At 35.6% G+C, this 21,184-nt stretch overlaps 1 protein-coding gene across 4 annotated transcripts in view; it reads left to right on the forward strand.

Annotated features, from left to right (window-relative positions):
• The first annotated feature begins 3,069 nt into the window (after positions 1-3,069).
• The window catches only part of FSTL5 (follistatin like 5), a 527,078-nt gene continuing 508,963 nt past the window's right edge, over positions 3,070-21,184 (forward strand). For 2 of the 4 annotated variants that reach the window (XM_036423990.2, XM_036423991.2), the window contains exon 1: positions 3,070-3,795. The gene's annotated coding sequence lies outside the window, so the exon portion shown is untranslated. The remainder of the gene's footprint in view (positions 3,796-21,184) is intronic. The other 2 variants (XM_036423988.2, XM_036423989.2) reach the window with 1 other exon arrangement.

Genomic DNA, 21,184 nt, shown 5'->3' on the forward strand with positions numbered 1-21,184 from the left:
ATCCCCTAGGAAGGTGCAGTTGTCCCAATACCTTTCTGGATGAGTGCACTTTCATGAATGTATCACAAATAGTTCTATTGCTTTCCTTTTTTTAATTTAATTTTTTTTATTGTTTAATGTATTGCATGTCACCTTCCCCCCATCCCCACACTTGATTTTTCCCCACCCCCAGCACATGCCCTCCCACCTCCCACCCTGTCTGTGTCCATTGGTTAGACTCATAGGCATGCATACAAGTCCTTGATCTCTTATGCCCTTGCCTCCTGCCTTCCCTCATAGTTTGGACAGTCTGTTCAATGCTTCTATGACTCTGGTTCTATTTTTATTCATCAGTTTATGTTGTTTGTTATATCCCATAAATGAGTGAGATCATGTGATATTTATCTTTCTCTGACTGGCTTATCTCACTTAGCATAATGCTCTCCAGTTCCGTCAATGCTGTTGCAAATAATAAGAGTTCTTTCCCCCACACCCTCCGCAGTGTAGTATTCCATTGAGTAGATGCACCACAGTTTTCTAATCCACTCATCTGCTGACGGGCACTTAAGCTGTTTCCAAATCTTAGCTATTGTAAATTGTGCTGCTATGAACATAGGGGTGCATATACTATCTTTTCTGATTGGTGTTTCTGTTTTCTTGGGATATATTCCTAGAAGTGGGGTTACTGGGTCAAATGAAAGTTCCATTTTAATTTTTGAGGAAATTCCATACTGTTCTCCATAGTGACTGCACCAATCTGGATTCCCACTAACAGTGCAAGAAGGTTCCTTTTTCTCAGCATCCTTTCCAGCACTTGTCCTTCATTGAATTGGTTGATGATAGTCACTCTGTCAGGTGTGAGATATTGTTTTGATTTGCATCTCTCAGATGATTATTGATTTTGAGCATGTTTTCATATGTCTCTTGGACTTCTGTATGTCCTCTTTTAAAAGTGTCTAGATCCTTTGCTAATTTTTAGATTGGATTGAATTGGATTGCTTAGTTGTGTGAGTTCCCAGTTTTGTTAAGTTGTGTGAGTTCCCAGTTTTCTTTGTCTTTTTTTCTTTAATTCTCTCTCTCTTTTAGAGATGAGATTTTTTTTTAAATTTCCATATTTGAAGCATAGTTTTGTTTTCCAGTTTTATCCCCTTAGGCTTTTGAATAATATTATGCCTGCTTTAATTGAATCCATAGCCCCAAACAATATGATCACTGAAGTGAACTGCATAATGGTGTCTATTAAACAACTTATGACTTTGGTGGAATTTTATAAGAATTTTTGTAACATGCTCTATATATTTCCACCATGAATTTTTAAGTCTTTGCTGACATTTTGGCATGTTGTTATTAAGCAGAACAAAAGATGCCATGTGGCATTTCCAAAAGAAGCATAAGATATGTGCTTTGATCTTCCTAAGTACAGGTTATACAGTTGGCTCTATTGTTATTGTAACTACAGAAGACCCATCTGCCTCTAAAAGTCAGCTTTCATGCCTTACCCTGGCATCCGAAATCAGTATTAGAATCACCTGGGGAACTGAGGAGCTTTTAGAATGTGTGTGTGTGTGTGTGTGTGTGTGTGTGTGTGTGTGTGTTTGTGTGTGTGTACATCTATGTAATAAGCAGAGCAGAAAGGTATGACACTTATCATTTACACATTTACATAAAATCAATAGTTGTCAAAGAAAATCAAACATTGCAAATTACCTGGATGTAATATGGCCTAGACGTGTTGGAGTGATGTACCCAGAAAATTTAATATTTGGGGAAGAGATGGACAAATTCTAGAAGAAAGCTGAAAAGAAAGATTGTAGAAAATGGATGTAATGCAGAGAAAAGAAAATTCCCTCAAAAACAAAAATACTTTCCCTCCTCAATTTTGCTCCTGTTTCAGTGAATCTTAAGAAAAAAATTGAATATACATGCCCACAAAGCAGATCTGCTTCCTCAAACAATTTCTCACACACTGCAGAACATCAAACTTATTATTTTTTCTCACAGGAAAAATAAACAAATGTATTCATTTCAACATAGTCCTGGAAAACCTTATGAGTAGATCCAGTGCAAAATTTTATTATTCCCCAGGAATACAGCACCTATCAGTATGTATGCACTTTGATGGAAAACAATGTATTAAATGCTATAAAATTCTTGAGTAAACTTTTTAGTGAAAGAAGTTTTAATCAACTTGGTAAAATGTAGTCTTAATTTTAATTCCCCCCCCCCTTTTTTATACGAGTAAGTCCTGATGGCTGTAGGTACAACATGGGGATATGTGAATAATAAGCCTTTTGGGTGGTTGATCAGTTCAGTTCACTGTTTGTTTACAAGTTCAAGCAGTCAGGAATGGGCTGGCATGGCACCCCCTCTTCCTTTGCTGTCAAGGCCCTTCAAGCCTCACTGGGACAAGAAGCATCACATATACTGAGAGGATTGCTAAAGGCTATGAAATGCTTCCGGCATACCCCATCTTTCATAGAACAATTTGATATATTAGACATAATAAATATTGCATAACCGTCAGGATTTTGGCAGTGGAAGGAGAAGCTGAGAACTTTCACTTTTTTCATTATTAAATGATTTTTTATTTTAACCTTGTAATCTCCAGCTCCATTTAGCTCGATGATATAGTTAAGCCATGAGAATAAAGAGGGGGGGGGGGCGGTGTGTGCTGACATTTTACAGGAAAATACATGAAGTCTCATCATTATATTATGAAACCCTCCTAGCAAACACTAAGAAAAAGATTCTGTTTACGAATGATGGTAAGCAGTGCCAGCTTTCACATTTTCTCCTGGTGCTCGAAGCATGTTTTCCTCCAGAACAAGTTTCTGCTGCAGAGACTCCCTCTAGCAGTTCCGTGAACCGAGGAAAAGGGAACGGAACACCGAATACATCCTTCCCAGTAAACAAACGGAGGGGAAAGGAGGAAAGTTTGACCACGAAGATCAAAAGGATCAGGGGTTGTTTGGGAGTGGTTGTACAGATTCAGTCTGTTCCCCAGTCCCTTCCTACCCCTGCCCCCAGCCTCTCCTCTCCGGGCTGCACCGCCTCCTCCCTCCTCGTGTCTTCCCGTGGGAGCTGCTGTGCCAGAGGTGGGCTTCGGATGCTCAGACCCGTCAGTCCCAGGGAAAGCAGAGGCTGTAGCCACACGACACCCAAAGCATCCAGTTTCTTCAGGACTGGCTGTGAATGGAGCGTGAAGTCCAATGATGCCCAGGCTGATCACAAGTCCGGAATTTCCCGCCCGGAATGCCTCAGCTGACCCCAGCAGAAGCCAAGTCAAGGGGGTGGCCCCCCGCACCTCTCCTTGAGTTGATATGCAAAATAGTTACGTCAGCTGTGGGGGCGGGGCACGTCCGGGTGAGTGACAGCAGCCCTTGCTTAGGGAGGAGGTGCTAGAATCAGCCGGGTTCAGTGACTGAGACAAACCTGGAGGTGAGAGGAACTGGCGCTGTCCGCCGTGCTGTGGGTGCTGAACCTGGGGACGCGAGCAGAGCAGTCACTCAGGCATCTCGAGGCAACGCCCTCTTGCACCCTGTGTGCCCTGCGGGACCGCTTCGCCAGCAGGACTATATCAACTTGACAAAGGAGTGTGGTAGCGGACGGACGTGGGAGAGAGTCCTGTCTTTGCCACCTGGGCGCTCATTCAGGCGTGACTTTGGAGATTTCTATAGTTTTAGACCAAACTATTTTCATCTTTTCCCAGCCAAGAGGATCTTTTTAGTTTTTTTTTAATTATTATTTTTATTGTGATTTCTATTTCCACACCTTCTAGGGATCTTTCTGGGAGACTTTTTTGACTGTTAAAATAAGGTAAGAAAAATATTGTTATAAATTATTATAAATGGGAGGAGGGGAGAAAGAGACCCAGACTGCCATAAAAATTTAAAAGCAAGTTATGTTTATTTTTATAATTTGAAATGGTACTTTTGACAGTGATTGCAATAATTATTTAAATGATTATTATCATTATTATTACAAGAACATCTATTGGTGTTTATGCACTGGATTCTAGAGAGGAAGTTGAGGGCTTTGCTTTTTGTGTGAAGTTAATGTCATCATGTTACATCCTGCTTTATAAATATAAACATTTGTAGAGCAATCCTTCCAGCATTTCTCAAGGAGCAGCAAAAATTCAACACAAGCCCCCAAATATGTTAATAAATTTCAATAAATAAGTCAACCAACAAGTTGTTTAAAACAAATGTATTCTTAAAGACATGTGTGAGTGGACTGATTTCTGATTTATTAATATTACTTCTGGTATCTAAAGCCTAGACTACAAAGTGCAGAGCTCTCTTAACATGTTTGGAGGGGAGGTGCTAGGAATAGGAGCAGTTATACCATGCTAGGTTTATTTGGATGTATTGTTATGCAGCAGATCCAAATAAAACTTGTGAAACTCAGTCTCTGAAAATTCTATACCCCAAGGTCATGTGCATTTCCAAGTTGGGGGTTGTTTGTTCTGCTGTTGACTAGTAAATGTCATCCCCTCCCACCCCCTCGGGTTAGAGTTGTATGTAAATGGGAAGCTCTGATTTAATAATACAGTTTTAGTTTGTATTATAGTCGCTATTGCTGTTGGTAATTGAATGGAACTCAGAAGCGTGGGTTGAGAAAATGTCTCGCTATTTCAGCAATGTTTAACCTCTTGCATGCTTAACAGAGAGCTTTTCTCTACTTAGATTTTCTTTTGAAGCTGTTTTCCTTTTGTCAATTGGCAGTGTGTTCCAAGTGTGTCTGGAGAAAGAACTCAGTGCAGAAAACCACCAAATAGTACTTCTCACAGTGAATGATTATTAAATGATAGAAGTTAGCTGGTGCTGTGTGTTTTTCATTACTGTTCAGACTTTGAAACACATGATGGCTTGTTTGATAGACAGAATTATGATTTTTATTTATGACATTTAGTGACATCAGATTAAGTGTAAATGATGGCTGGGAAATGATTAGGGTAGGTGTTCCTTTGCATTTCATGGAAGAGAGTTCACATTGCAACCAGTGTTCTATATTTATAGTAATGGGTAAAATAAAAGCTGTTGCAGAGTTAGTAATTATTGCTTAACTGACTAAGGCTATGTTTTTCAGCAATTAAAGATTTACACTGAGTTTAAGCATTTTTATATTTTTAATTATAAAAATTTCTACTATAGTTGCATTATACTTACAGGGATAAACTTTAGCTTTAGAGTTTATAATTTAAAATAATTCCTCTGGGTAGAGATTTTTTTAATTTTATTTATAGCACAGTCCTACACAAGAGTAATTTTTACCAGGAATGGATATTATTGCAAACACTCGAGGTCAAATGTAAATTCCTTTAAGGTTTTTTTTCTTTTTTTTCATGTTTTGCCCTAAGCAGATGTTCTTTGTAGTATTTATGTCAGTCATGTGATCTTACATTAAATATTCCTACAAATTTTTTAAAACAAGGCAGGTAAAGGGGCAAAACAGGGCATGTGAAACACTGAGCCATGAAGCTGATATCAAACAGACTTCTATAAATTTATGTGGCATCATTCTTCTATACATTTTTTATTTTGTCTTTAAAACTAATTATCTTGGTATAAATATTCAGACTGTGGAATTTCAAACAGAATTGTGGCTTCTTTTGATTTTAACTTTATTTTCTTATATTGAAACACCAATATATATTTTACTTTTATAACTTACTTGAAAGGCAATACATACACACACACACACACACACACAAACACACACACACACACTATATTCACCCAACTGTATGAGTATCCCATTGACTTATTTTTGCATAAAGTTTTCAAAATGTATGTCTTTGTTCAAGTATGAATGGTTATCTTGAACTACCAATATCTGGAATTCTTTCAAATGAAGTTTCATATTGTCAAGTTTTTTGCTTAAATGCTGAAAGCAAAATATTCAACTGACAATAATGAAATCAGCCAAAGGTAGATTCAATTAAATTTATTTTTTAAAACATATTTGGCCTTTGTATTTTACTTCTGAAAAGATAAAATTTGTTGACCATAATTAGCCAAAATTTAGCATATAGAAAATACTACTTGGAAAGGGTATATGATTTCTACTGTAAACAAATAAAATTACCATCTTTGAAGACACCCATGAAATATATTCAAATATGATGGCCCTTCATTAGTTCTTTGTGCCACAAAAATGACCATGTTTTGGAGTTATAACTTGTCCATGTAAAATTCAAAGGAATGTTCAATCTAGTAATGAATAGCCTGCTAAAGCACTAATTCATTTCCTTACATAGCACTGCAAGTGTATATAGAACTTTTTACTTCAAGATGATGAACTTTTATAAAGTGCATAGAAAAATTACTGAAATAATTGAGTTACGTTATATGACATGCTCAGGTTGTTGTCTTTCTTAGTTGTTTCTAAGTTTCTTAAAGCACATTGAGCTAGACAAAAGTAAAATTAAAAAATATGGCCGGACATATGTCTTTCTTCTTACAAATAAGGTAACTGTGTGTTTGGTGAGATTTAATCTAAAGTTAAAACAGTTTGGGTTATAAGTTATCAAGGCTACATATTTATTTCTTTTTTTTATCTACTAACATGTACAATAGAGAAATACAGAAAATTATAACAAGCCTAAAATATGCTAAAAAGTTTGAGTGAATTGACTTTTTAAAAGTAACATTAAATTAGTTCAGGAAATTATGTGAATAATAGTTTATTGAAAGTTTTCTTTCTTTAATGCTCATTTATCAATTCGACCAAAGATCTTGAATAGTAGTTTCCTATTAGTGCTTCATATTTGCTCAATATCGCCATACTAACTTTAATATTTTTATTATTTAATATATTACCAATTTCAAAAGACCTTTATGAATAAGTAGGCTAGAAAAAAGTACTTCCTGTTGTTAATATCATTGTTAACAGGTCTTTGAATAATTATCCTTTGCCAAACAGACTTAATCACTTCTGCTTCAACACCTCTACTGTCCTTTGGGTATAGTCTACTTGAGGTGATCTGTAGGATCCCTAGTGGAATATCCTATTCCATCAAATAGGTCATCACAACAACAAAACAATTAATCCCTTTGAGCTTTAATTACCTTGATATTGAGGAAGTTAATATTATTGTAATGGATGAGATAGTATTTTTGGCAAATTCAGAATTTCAGTATTCCACTGAATTTTCTGAAAGAGGAATTAAACAATAGTATAAGCACAAATGTGTGAGTATAATTTTGGTAGAGTCTCCTCTACCATAAACATGCAATGAGAATGATGTGGAATATTTAAGTTCAACAAATGCTGCTTAATATAACAATAATTTATGTAATAAGCTATCATACTATATATACATATTAGTAGCAAATGTGTCATCAAATTATTGTTATTTTTATTTAGGCTAGTATGCTTGAGCCTACACAAGTTTTTTGGCATGAAAGTATCATTTAGGAGCTCTCATGCTGATTGACGAGGAAAGGGGCAATTAGAAATGAAAATTTGCCAGGAATTAGAAAGAAAATGGATGTGTACATAACAAAGAGTTTACAGTACTACATTGATTCTGAGAAAATAGGAATTCTAAAAGTTATTCTCTAAAAAATACATTTCAGGTTTACTTCCTGCACCTCTTTGGGTAATAAGCCATATACCTCTAAGGAAAAAGCCTGGATATTTCTACACCTAAAACATTTTTATTCCTAACAACAGCTTAACTATGAACTTTCTGTTTTTAAAACCAAGTAATTAATATTAATTTTATGTGTTTTGTTATCAAATTATGTAAATCTCTAAAGCAAAGTAGTTGCTCATTGAGTTCATTTGCATGTCAATACAGAGGGTATTTTTCCAACTTATAACTAGTTCTTAACATTGCCAGTAATTCTCAAGCACAATGCAAAAGATTTGAAAATACTTTTTAATTAAGTTTTATTTATATATGTTCATTGTAATTGACAGTTAAGAGAAAGTTACTTTAGTGATATATTTTCTCTGTGTCTCACCAAGGTAGTAATTAAAATATACCTACAGTAGCAATTAAAACAACAAACCTCAACTATGTTCCCTAAAGATGATGATGAAATGGAAGTAATTTACCTTTCATGGTTGGACCACTTCCACCAAACACATTAGACAGTGTCTTCATGACCACCAGTGACTTATTTTTCTTAATTTCTAAAACCCCAAAAGTGAAAGTTCTTGTTCTCATGAAAAGACAAATGCCCCCTTGCACTCTATGGTAATGTGGCCCTTTTTCTCAAAGCCACCATAATTGCTGTGACCTTGGTGTCAACCAGACTCTGAACTGTCTCATTTAGGTTTAAGAAGGTAGTCCATTCAACTTTCTAAAGAAAGAGATCCAATAAGTTGTTACTATTAAACACATTTGAGGTTTCATGATAGATTACCTATTGATATTTAAACATAAGGTCTTTGATTTGCTTATACATTTAAGAAGAGAAAGAAAACAGAAAAAGTTCCCATCTATAGTATTACTATTTATTCATATTAGGCCATTTTATCCATATTAAGTCATTTAACATTTATTAGTACATAACTATGTAAAAATTAATATTATCTTTATTCTATTATTATTTTGTTTGATCTTAATTTTAGATATTAGAAAACAGAAACTCAGATCAAAGCTCTCCACCTCTCTAGCCATGGTCACACAACCAGGAATAGGTGAATTAATCAGTTAAACCAAGTTCAAAATTATTTAATAGCATATATTCTTTAGAATGCACAATTCCAAAGTTTTAATTATAAGATGTTTTTTCACTCTAGCAGCTTTGGCTTAGTGGATAGAGCATAAGCCAGTGTTCTGATGGGTCCTGGGTTCGATTCAGGTCAAAGGCACATACCTCGAGCCCCAGACCTGGTTGGACCATGTGCAGGAGGAAACCAATCAATATATCTCTCTCACATCATTGTTCCCCTCTCTCCTTGGGTGAGGAGTAATAAAAAAAGAAGAAAAAGTTTCCCTCCATACTGAATGTTATAGAGAGGTGTTATTTTATTTGATTTCATAGACTATTCAAAATATTAGCATCAAACAATATTTATCTTTGCATTTCAAATAGAATGTAAAGCACTATAATAGAGTAGTTAATGTGTCTTAAGAGTTTTATGTTTTTGTTTTCATGTAACATTTAGTCTGATTAAAGAGGTGAGCACTGGTGGCAGTAATTATAACACAGCTCCTGGGTGAGCCACAGAGTTGCATCACATCCCATAGTGAATCCTCATTATCCAAGTTTTGGGTTCTCCTTATTAGATGGATCCCAAAGGACATAGAAAAGTTTGATTTGTGGAGAAAGTTTATAGGGCTTTTATTAACAAGGTGTATCCTCCAAATGTGTGTGCACTTTGAATGATTATAAAGTCAGCTTTTATTGACATAAAATTTATTGTGATAATTAATTGAGTTATTTGCTATTAAAATGTATACACATTTTTGGGAAACCCTGCATTTTACATATTGGTTAGCAATACTCTGTATTTTACTTTTGAAATGAACTCTGATATAATCATTTTTTAATTGAATTTATTGGGGTGACACTGGTAAACAATTACACAGGTTTCAGGTGAACAGTTCTACAACACATCATCTGTATTGTGTGTTGACCTCCCCAAGTCATTTCCTTCCATCACCATTTATCCCCTCTATACCCTCCTCCAACTCCTGTGACCCCTCTTCATCCTCAGCAACAGCTCACTGTTGTCTTTGTCTATGAGTTTTTTCCTCTCTTGTTTACAATATTTTTTTCTGATATATCTCCTACAGCAAGGGAAACAAAAGGAAAAATAAACAAATGTAACTACTTCAAACTAAAAAGCTTCTGCATGGCAAAATAAACCGGTAACAAAATGAAAAGGGAACTTACTGTATGGGAGAACATATTATTCACCAATGATACATCTAATAAGGGGTTAATATCAAAAATTTACAAAGAACTTATAAAAACAACATTAAAAAAATCCCACCTAACTATCCAATTAAAAAACAGGCAAAGGACCTAAACAGACACTTCTCCAAAGTGGTATAAACATTTTTAATCTTGAATTTTCTATACCACTTTGTATACATTGAATTTAACTCATAGTTCCTCATTCTCTGTGGAGCCTGCAGAAGTCCATTCACTCCAGCAGCTACAATTACTCTCTCTTCACAGATGTCTCCCAATTCTATAGCGTTGACCCAGATTGGAACTCCATTTAATGTATTTACAAAGGTCTTCTAGACATTTTAACTCTGATTTGAAGGTGAGAGCACAAACTCCATGAACTCATCATCTTATTCCTGACATGGCCCCCCAAATCTAATTTTTCTGTCCATTATTTTATGACACTCTTTTTGTCATCCACCCAAGTGTAAAAATTTATAGGTGTTTTAAACCTACAACACGCTTACTATCCTATATAATAAATATATAATATGCAAATGGTCATTACACTGTGAAGCGTAACAACCAACTGTGTAACTACCAGCTCAGGGATCAGCAGGAGAGTGGGGCAGTGAGCTACAAGTGGTTGACAGAGAGCTACAGGAGGGGGCAGGGCAGCAAGCTATGAGGAAGCAGTGAGGGGAGGGGAGCTATAGAATGACAAGGCAGCGGGTGGAGAGCTACTGGATGGCAGCAGAGAGCTACTGGCAAGCTACTGGCACATGAATTTGTGTGCAGGGCTACTAGTGCTATATATACGGTATTTTTTGGACCATAAGATGCACTTTTTCCCCCCCAGAAGTGGGGGGGGGGGGAGTCCCTGCGTCTTATGGTCCAAATATAGCCTACACATATACTTTAAAAAAAAGTTTTTTTACTTGCCCGGCTCTGTGTGGTCTCTGTGTGCTTGCCCGGCTCTAAAATGGTTCTAAATGCTGCTGTTTACTTTACAGGGTTGATTACATGTGTTTATGACTGTGATGTTGGGTTTTAATGCACATAAAATATTTTAAGACACTATTGGTTTCAGAATCTTTTTTTCTTCATTTCCCTTCTCTAAAAACTGGTGCGTCTTATGGTCCGGAGTGTCTTATGGTCCGAAAAATACGGTAATGAGTCCCCAACATTATAAAGGTTGCTTTAGCTAATTTGTTATTTCTATACTCTTCTTCTGTAAGTTTACCTTGACTCAGACTGTTCTCCCTCAACCAGAATTATTTTCACATTCTTTACATTGATCTCCCTAGTTCTTGTCTCTTCTGCTGTAATAATAAATGATAATAGCCACTAAAGTTTTGATGATTCATATTCATAATATGCCATGAAAGGTGTTCAGTACAAATAAACATTATTTTGTTTTATATGCGCAAGCACCTTATGAGGTTGAGAGACCAAATCTTAAAAGAGTTATGTTGCCCACAGAGCTGGGATTTGACCAAGCTCTGTCTGAACCAGCTGCATGATCATAATTATTATGCTCTGCTGATACAGACTTCAAACATCTTGTAAATTCCTCTTGATTAGAGTAAGCTTCCAAATGTCACTGTGTTCAGAAATCATCATTGGCTCTTCAGCTTTTACTATAAGTTGAAATTCTCTGCTTGTTTCAAGATCATTCTAATTGATCATACACCTTGCAAATAATCAAACTGATTTTTAAATTTCTAATTTGTGCAATGCAAAAAATTAAAACAGAGGTGTATCAAAATATTAAGTATGATTTGTCCTTTCTATACAAACACAATGACCTATCTGGACGGTCATGTCTGCAAGAATCCCGGCCTATACCCAGCTCCTCTGTGTTCAGCCATGTTTCCTCATGGTATAAGATCACAGTGTGCGCATATGTACTTTTCAGAGTCTGTACTTTTGTTGCAATAAATGGCATCTCAGTGTCACTGTGGACATCGCTAAAATATCCATTCCTTACATGTGTGTATTTCTTTGTTATTATTGAATAAGAATCAATGTAAATTCTTATTAGCTCATAATTTTCATGAATCACAAGTCTGGATACATATTAGCTAGGTCCTCTGCTCAGGATCTCACATCAATTTTCAGCCAATGCTGGGATCTTTGAGACTCAAGGTCCTCCAAGATCACTGGCACTTGGCAAGATGTCTTTTCTTTGCAGCCCAGAATTCATGGAAGATTGTTTTTTCAAGGCCAGATAATAATCTCAATGACTCTTTCCGTTTCTGACCTGTAGATCAACCTCTGAAGGACTCGCCTCATTAGGTCAAGTCCAGTTCGGATAAGCTCCTTTTGAATGTACATAAAGTCAACTGATTTGGAACCTAAATTATTGTACATCTTAAAATCTCTCCTCTTTATCAAATAACATAAAACATAACATAACATAACATAACATAACATAACATAACATAACATAACATAACATAACCAAAAGAGCAATATTACATCACCTAGTAATATTCTATTGGTCAAAAGAAAGTTAAAGGGTCTGGCTACAGATAAGGTAAGTGTGTGTCACTGGGATTCATGTTAGAAGTCTGCCTGCATATCTGCTTCTAGTTCTGCTTGAGCCTCAGAGTCTGTCTTCACTGATCTAGTACCATTGAGCTAATTTCTTTCCTCTGCAGCATTAATGACCTGAACTATGCAGTGGACAACTCGGTTTTTAAAAACATGTCTTAGGCTGTTTTTCCCAATTAATCTTAAGCTCCTTTTAAATGAAAAGACCTAGGAATTCCTTTCTTGCATACAAAACTTTGTGATTTAGAATTTATCACATTATTTAATATTATTTAATTATCATTGAAGACAAAGGGTAATGTCTGACATTGATAGGTGTTACGATGAAAAGTAGAACAGGCAAAGAATTACTAAGGGTAAGAGTGCTACCTAAGATCCAGGTTATCTTAGGTGCCAACTTTGTCATTCTGAGGGATCCATTAAGTAATTTATGGTAAGTTAACATTACTTATGGCTATTGAAAACCAATGGTCTGGTGCACAAAATTCGTGCACTTGATGGGGGGGGGGATGCCCCAGCCTGGCCTGTGCCCTGTCACCTGTGGGAGCCTTGAGATACATCACCCCAAAGAGGTAGGCCCCGCCCACACATCCAGGGCTCCTCGATGGATTGCCCCAAAGAGGTAGGCCGGAGCTGGGGTAGACCTGTGGATCCCAGGCCAGGCTGTGGTGATTACCTGCAGAGGCCTGTGGAGACTTGCAGACCCCGGGGGGCAGGCCTGCAGTAGAGGCCTCCCTCTGCATGCACCGGCCTAACCCCCACCATGGCCACACCACTGTCCTTGACACTGCAAGGCCTCACCTACCCATGCTGCTGTGCATCCCCTTTACTGAATAGTTGTGACGTTATGGCGTCCTGGACAAATTGTATATTTCTCTATTATTTTATAGGATTATTATATAGGATAATGCTGCTATCAACATGGGAATAAAAATATCTTTTTGAGATCCTGCTTCAGTTTTTTTAGATGTATAACCAGAAATAGGATTGATCTGTCATATAGTGGTTTTCTTTGTAATTTTTTAAGGAACATTAATACTGTTTTCTACAGTGCCTGTATCAATTTACATTTCTATCAACACAGCACTAGGGATCCAATTTTCCTACATTCTCAGCAATACATTATCTTTTTTTTTTTTTTTTTAATGATAGCCATCCTCACAGGTGTGAGGTGACATCTCAATGTGGTTTTGCTTTGCATTTCTCTTAGGATTAGTAATGTTGAGCAACTTTGTATACCTCTTGGCCATCTGTATGTATTATTTAGAGTAATTCTCTTGTTTTTTAATTTAATTATTGCAAAAATGGAAAGGCTTCTATCATGAAAAAAGATGATTAGTTGTGATTTTCTCATTAAAGATTATTAGCTTCTCTCATTTAAAAAAAATATATATTTTATTGCCCTATTCGGTTTGGCTCAGTGGATAGAGTGTCAGCCTGTGAACTGAAGGGCCATGGGTTCAATTCTGGTGAAGGGCATATGCCTGGGTTGTGAGCTCCATCCCTAGCAGGAAGCATGCAGGAGGCAGCCAATCAATGATTCTATCTCATCATTGATGTTTCTTTCTCTTTCTGCTTCTCCCTTCCTCTCTGATATTAATTATATATATATATATATATATATATATATATATATATATATATATATATTCAAATATACATACACACACATATATGTGTGTGTATGTATATTTGAATACATTTTTATTGATTTCAGAGAGGAAGGGAGACAAAGAGAGAAATAGAAACATCAATGAAGAGAGGGAATCATTGCTTCACTGTCTCTTGCATACCCCACGCTGGGGATCAAGCCCATAACCTAGGCCCTGACCAAGAATCGAACTGTGACCTCCTGTTTTTTAGGTCAATGCTCAACCTCAGAGCTATGCATGACAGGCTGGCTTCCCACTTTGTTTGCCACACCATGTATTTGAACTATGTTAGTTAGACTTGATTAATTTAATTTTCATTTTTAAACACTGTAGTATACCAAGCATGCTGCAGGGAAATACTGGGACTTCAAGCTAATTTCTGAAAATTAGTTTGTACTCTTTGTGCATTGTATAGTTTATTTCCTCAGACCTCCACATTCTTTCATAAAAAACTTAAGTGTTCTAAAATCTATGTTGCTTTGAGGCAGTGATCCAGTGAGCTGGAATTTACATCAAATGATCCATTATCCAAGACACTGTGGCATTGTTAGGGAAAGAGAAATGCTTAGAATGCCTTTTGGGATTGTGCACATGCTTGAGAAACCACAATGTTTATGAGTTATTATGTAATTGCACCCTTTCTACAAATACTGTGACATCATGGGATCATGTAAGGCAGAATCAAAAGAAAATGAAAGTAATAAAAATACATGTACAACATTAGAAAATAAATGCTACTAGATGCACAATATCTCAATTCCTTGATAGAGTCTCAAAGGTTAGTGCATTTACAAAAAAGTAAGGTCTGAAGGAACTTGCACAGAGTGCCAGTGCTTTGCCTGAATTATTTTCTTTGGTGACATTTCTCACGAAGCCATAATTAATTGAGCTAAAAAAAATTAAAAGGTAAAGGAGAAAAAAAAAAAGGTGAAGGAAAATTAAAAAAAAAATTCTTTCTATGCTAAATCTACATATTTATAGTTCATGATCACAAAGATGTCCAAAAATACCTTCTATGATTATTTATATTTTTGTTTAAGTGTCTCTTTTCTCTGTGTGTCCTAAGGCCTGAGGAAGGTGAAAGGATTTCACTGAGTTTGTTTTCCTATCTTAGAACAAATTGTACAACTTAATTGATAATGTCTGGAGTAGAACTGTGTGCCCAGCTGTGAAAACTGCTCTCGATGCTAGCACTCGACTGGACATCTCATTAATTACTTGTTTTGTTGAACATCTCGGTTAGGTTAACAAGTGTCTAAAAATCAGTAGAGGGAGCTCAAGAGGGCATGAAGGATATGGTGATCCTAGCTGTCTAATGTCACGGTGTTTTTCTTCAAAAGCAGTCTTATTCCTGTAGAGGAAATGAAGATATATTTAAGTGCAAGATAACCTGTTTATAATTTGTGAAATTCATGACTAAATAGTTGAAGTCTCACCATTTCTCTTTAACTTGTTTTGTCCTATTTATTACAAAAGGTAATTGGGTTCCATTTATATAGATTGTTCAAACACTTTGAAGATCCCACTCTGTGATATCGAGGCTTTCACTGCCTTAGTTTTTAGATTTTGGTACAGAGTTCTTGATACAGGAAAGAAAACATGAAATAGCATGCATATAGACATAACCAATGGACACAGGCAATAGGGTGGTGAAGGCCTGGGGTAGGGGGTGGGTTCTGGTTAGAAGGGGTCAATAAGGATAAAAGAGGAGATCTGTAATATTTTCAACAATAAAGAGATATATATATATTAAAAAGTGGATATCTAGTATTCAACAGACTTATATAAAACAACATTAGCCTTAAATTAAATATGTAATAGTTCTAAGAATATAACATACCATACTGTAACATTTTGCTGGTTAGCTTAAAAATATTAGACTTAAACATAGGTTTTTGTTTTATCCAAGCCGCTATAGAAACATCCTTCCAAATGTTTAAAAATTAGCACCAAACCAAAACCACCAGCCCTCAAAAATTCTTAATGTTTTCAGTTAGTAACTTTATACTAAGAGCCATGTTTCCAATTTTATATCCTATAAATCTAAAAGTAACAACTATCTCTGTTCATTTTTATTGGGATTCTGTTGCTTATTGTTTAGTCTTGCTGAAAATATAAAACATGTTAATTTAAACATTTTAAAAAAATCATCACCCCAGGATATGTCTTCATTGATTTTAGAGAATGAGGAAGAGAGAGAGAGAGAGAGGGAGAGAGAGAGAGAGGGAGAGAGAGAGAGAGAGAGAGAGAGAGAGAGAGAGAGAGAGAGAGAGCGCGCGCGAGAGCGCCTGCCTCCCATATGTGCCTTGAATCTGAAACCCAATAGGCATGTACCCTGATTGGGAATCAAACCCACAATCCTTCGGAGTACAGGAGAACATTCCAATCAACTGAGCCACCTGGCCAGTGCAGTACTTTAAATTTAATTTTTTAAAATGTATTAGAGAGTATCAAACATAACCTAAACCTACTGTGCTATAAAATGAGCTGTGAAATTGCAACATTCTTGAAAAGGAAACACTTTTATTACTAATAATGTCTTAGCATTGATTTAAACTAAATTAATTTTTTATTTTCTTGCATAATTGTTTTCCAATTTAATTGCCTTTTATATAAGACCCTTAAATCATATAGCAGCATATGTGACTTATTATGATCATATTAAAATTGCATTTTAGTAACTTTTATACATTATTTATTATTGTTTGACATGCACTTTTTATATTAATGCTGAGTGAACTACAAACTTTTGAAATGCATATTTGAAATCCATTCAAATTTATTATTATAAAATTTTCCTAGAAGTTAAATTACTTAGTATGATACCTGGATTGTTCTTAAGAGTGGAAATGGCTATTGTGGTATTATTTTCTTTTCTTTTCTTTTCTTTTTAAGTATATTGTATTGATTTTTCACAGAGAGGAAGAGCCTAGAGGGATAGAGAGTTAGAAACATCAATGAGAGAGAATCATCCATCAGCTGCCTCTTGCACACCCCCTACTGGGGATGTGCCCGCAACAAAGGTACATGCCCTTGACCAGAATTGAACCTGTTACCTTTCAATCTGCAGGCCTACGCTCTATCCGGCTGCGGTATTATTTTCTATAATGATTACATCAATCCACTTATGCTAGTAATGTTTGAGATATTTGACCATAGTGTTATGTGTTTTGATTTTGTTAATTTAACAAATTCAAAACTGTGCTTTCAGAATTTTATTTGCATTTGCTTATTAGTGAATGTGATGTTTTGTACGTTTCTTAGAAATAATTCTATTCTACTTTTTCTCTGGATGTCCTTTGACCATTAATCTAAGAGAATTTTACCTAGATTTTATATAGTCAATGAAAATTAGATTCTAAGAAATAGTAATAATTGCTTATTGAGCAATTATGTCACTAAAACTTTAGAAGAGCTTTTAAGGTAGAACCCATGCTGAGCACAAGGCTTCTGGGAAGGTTAAGGCCACACTGTCACATATGAGCCTCCCAAGTTCAAGACTCAGTGCTGCGTGTCTATATGTTAAGTACCCTATAATGTTAGAGTCATATTTTCCATGAAATATGACTTTTTTAATTCTAAAGCCTTCAGTAAAAGTACATACAGTTTGCTCTAGCTGGTTTGGCTCAGTGGATAGAGCATTGGCCTGCATATTGAAGGGTCCAGAGTTTGATTCCCATCAAGGGCACATGCCCGAGTTGCAGGCTAGGTCCCCAGTAGGGGGTGTGCAGGAGGCAGAAGATCAATGAATCTCTCTCATCATTGGTGTTTCTATGTCTCTTTTCCTCTCCCTTCCTCTCTGAAATCAATAAAATATATATTTTTTGCTCCCTCTCTCTCTCTCTCTCTCTCTCTCTCTCTCTCTCTATATATATATATATATATATATATATATATATATATATATATATATAGATATATAGAAAGCACTTGGGTTTCTCACATACATGAGTATTTCTTCAATGTGACTCATTTTTGAGTATCTAAGATTCTAAACAAAGATATATTATTCCAAAGCAACCCTTGTTAGTCATTATTTTTAATTGAGAAATTCTAACTTGTTAGCTTAAGGCAAAAGCACTATACGTGAAAACATTTCCTAATTTAGAAAGGAGATAAAACTAATTTTATTAATGCAATTTTATCTCCTTGTTTTCCATGCATGTCTTATCACAAAATGGTTCAATATCAGAACTTCTATTTCTGAAAATCTCCAAATTTTTTAATTTTTATTTTAGAAACAGATATTGAACTGAACTTCATATTGAAGCTGACTTACAAATTAAGTAGAGTCATGAAATAGCATTTTTTACCAGGAACAAAAATATTTTAAAAAATAATCTTATTTTTCCTATTAATATTCAGATTTATATGTATTTATAACAATGTTAATATAAGTATGTATACAAATTGAATGAATCTACATTGACTTTTTAGTGGCGGAAATCTTTATTATTACTTAATTTGATAAAGAGAAACTAAGATTAAACAGTTCATGTATGTCTCATTTCAATTACTTCACACTTCCAGATTTTTATGTATAACCCTGAGCAGATACATTTAGATACTTCATATTGGGGGTTTGAAATTATAATAACTTTTGAACACAAAACTCCATTTATGAGCTTTCTAACATTGATTACATGGCTTATTATACAAACAAAAGGCTTTGATTTTTACTTTGAAATATTTTTTCTTCACAAAAGCTTACATAGAGTAACATCAAGCATTGTTTTGTTTGTTTTCCTTTTTATGTATATTCTTTTAAGGTTGAGTACTAAATGAATACTTCTAAAGAGTTTAATTATTGTAATCATTATAGCACTTAAGTTCACTTCCAAATATATATACACTGTATTGATTTATAAAATGGTTTGGTAGATTTTTCCTTTTTGAAATGCAAGTTAATGATGCCTGATTCAGAAAATCAAAGTATGGTAATAAATCATATGTATTACAATAAGTTGAATATTATTTTTGGCTACATTGTAGAAAATGTTCATGTTTACAGTGACCACAGTTATTTTTGGGGGAGTGTCAAACTACATCTATGATATTTTATTATTGATAGTAATTAACTTCAATCATGTTTACCTTGAAATATGTACTATTCTATTTTAATAATGTATAATATAAATATTCTAAAACATTTGAATCAGTTGCAATTACCATACTAATTAATAGGCAGTTAAGTATACTTATAATTGAGTATTATGTTGATATATTTTAAATTGAAGATCCACTAGAACTTTACACACACACACACACACACACACACATACATTCACTAGAGTTCTGGTGCACAAAATCATGCATAGGAGGGGTCCAGCCACCAGCCCTAATTGGGGCCACTTACACTTGAGGCCAGGCCCTGGCAGTAGGGAAGTGGCCATGGCCCATTGGCCAGCCAGCCCCACCCCCAGTTGGGGTGGGGTCCAATTGGGGATAGGGCTGGCCAGGGGAGGGGCTGCAATGGGTTGGCTGGCCAAACCCTCCCCAAATTGGGGTGGGGGTGATCAAAAGTGGGGATGGCCAGAGGGAGAGGCTGAGAGAGGTTGAGGGGATGACTGGGGCCCAGATCAGGCTGGTTTGCCACTGCAGTGTGTATCATAGTGACCAGTTGTCTGGTCATTCTGGTTGTTCGGTTGTTCACTTAGCTTTTATATATATAGACTAGAGGCCTTTTGCAGGAAGATTTCTGAAATAGAACTTCATGCAGCAGTCTCTGCCAGCCCGCCTGCTTCTCTCCCTTGTTCCCATCCCACATGCTTCCTCCCTTCTCTGCAGCCCCACCTGCCTTTGTCCAGCCTCTGCCACTCTGCTTGCTTCTCTGCACATTTGCTCTCTTCTACAGCACTTGGCTTCCTTCTATGCTGTCTCTGCTCTGTACATGGATATGAAAATTAAATGCTATCTTGGTTGAGTTAATTTGCATATCTGCTCCTGATTGGGTGGTGGGTGTGTCTGGTGAACGTGATTTATTGGCATAGAGGAGGTATGGTCAATTTGCATGTTTCTCTTTTATTAGATAGGATACCATATATGATAGGTGAAAATGCAATAAAGCTCCAGATTCAAGACACAGAAGGAATTTAGGATAACATAATAATCATCTAACAAAAAATACAAATAGTGTATTTTATTCACTTTATTTTTAATTGAATTTGAAGATTTTTTAATGATAGATTTTTAAATTATATTAGTGAATACTGGAAAGAATTAGTCTTTGATCTATTTTATTTTGTATACAGGGACAACAGTAGTCTAGTTTCATTCTTTTGTCATGGAGCTTTCCAATTTTGCCAAAACATTTATTAAAGATCCCTTCTTTTCTCCCATTTTATGTGTTTGGATTTTTGTCAAAAATAAGTTGCCCATTCACAAGTGTGTTTATTTCTGGGCTCTTAAGTTGTTTTTTTTCTATTGCTCTGTTTCTGTTTTCCTGCCAGTGCTATGTTGCTTTGATTTTTGTAATATAATTTGAAATTAGAGAGTGTGATATCGGGATTGCATTCTGGGGTATTTTATGATTCCATACAACTCTGATGATGTTTTGATCTATTGCTTTTCAAAATTCCATTTAGATTTTATGGGGATTGCATGAAATCTGTATATTACTTTGGATAATCTGGACATATTAACTATTGTGTCTTTTTAAGAATACTCTGTAGTTTTCATTGTTTAGATCCTTCACATCCTTTGTCAATGTTATTCCTACATATGTTATTGTTTGTTGCATTTGTGAAGGAACTGTTTTTTCCATTTATTTTTCTTCTCTTTTTTTAAAAAAATATATTTTATTGATTTTTTTACAGAGAGGAAGGGAGAAGGATAGAGAGCCAGAAACATTGATGAGAGAGAAACATCGACCAGCTGCCTCCTGCACTCCATTTATTTTTCTGAAATTTCATTTTGGTGCATTTATACAATAGAATGCTACTCAGGCATGAAACAGATGAAATACTGCCCATTTGTCATGGCTCAATGGTTGGGCTTGACCCTGTGAGGTGGGAGTCAAGTTTTGATTCCAAGTTGTGGGCTTGATCTCCAGTAGGGATGTGCAGGAGGCAGCCAATCAATGATTCTCTCTCATCATTGATGTTTCTATATCTCTCTCCTCTCCCCTCCTCTCTGAAATCA

Source organism: Pipistrellus kuhlii, unplaced genomic scaffold (assembly GCF_014108245.1).
Source record: "Pipistrellus kuhlii isolate mPipKuh1 unplaced genomic scaffold, mPipKuh1.p scaffold_m20_p_8, whole genome shotgun sequence".
NCBI classification, from domain to species: Eukaryota; Metazoa; Chordata; class Mammalia; order Chiroptera; family Vespertilionidae; genus Pipistrellus; species Pipistrellus kuhlii.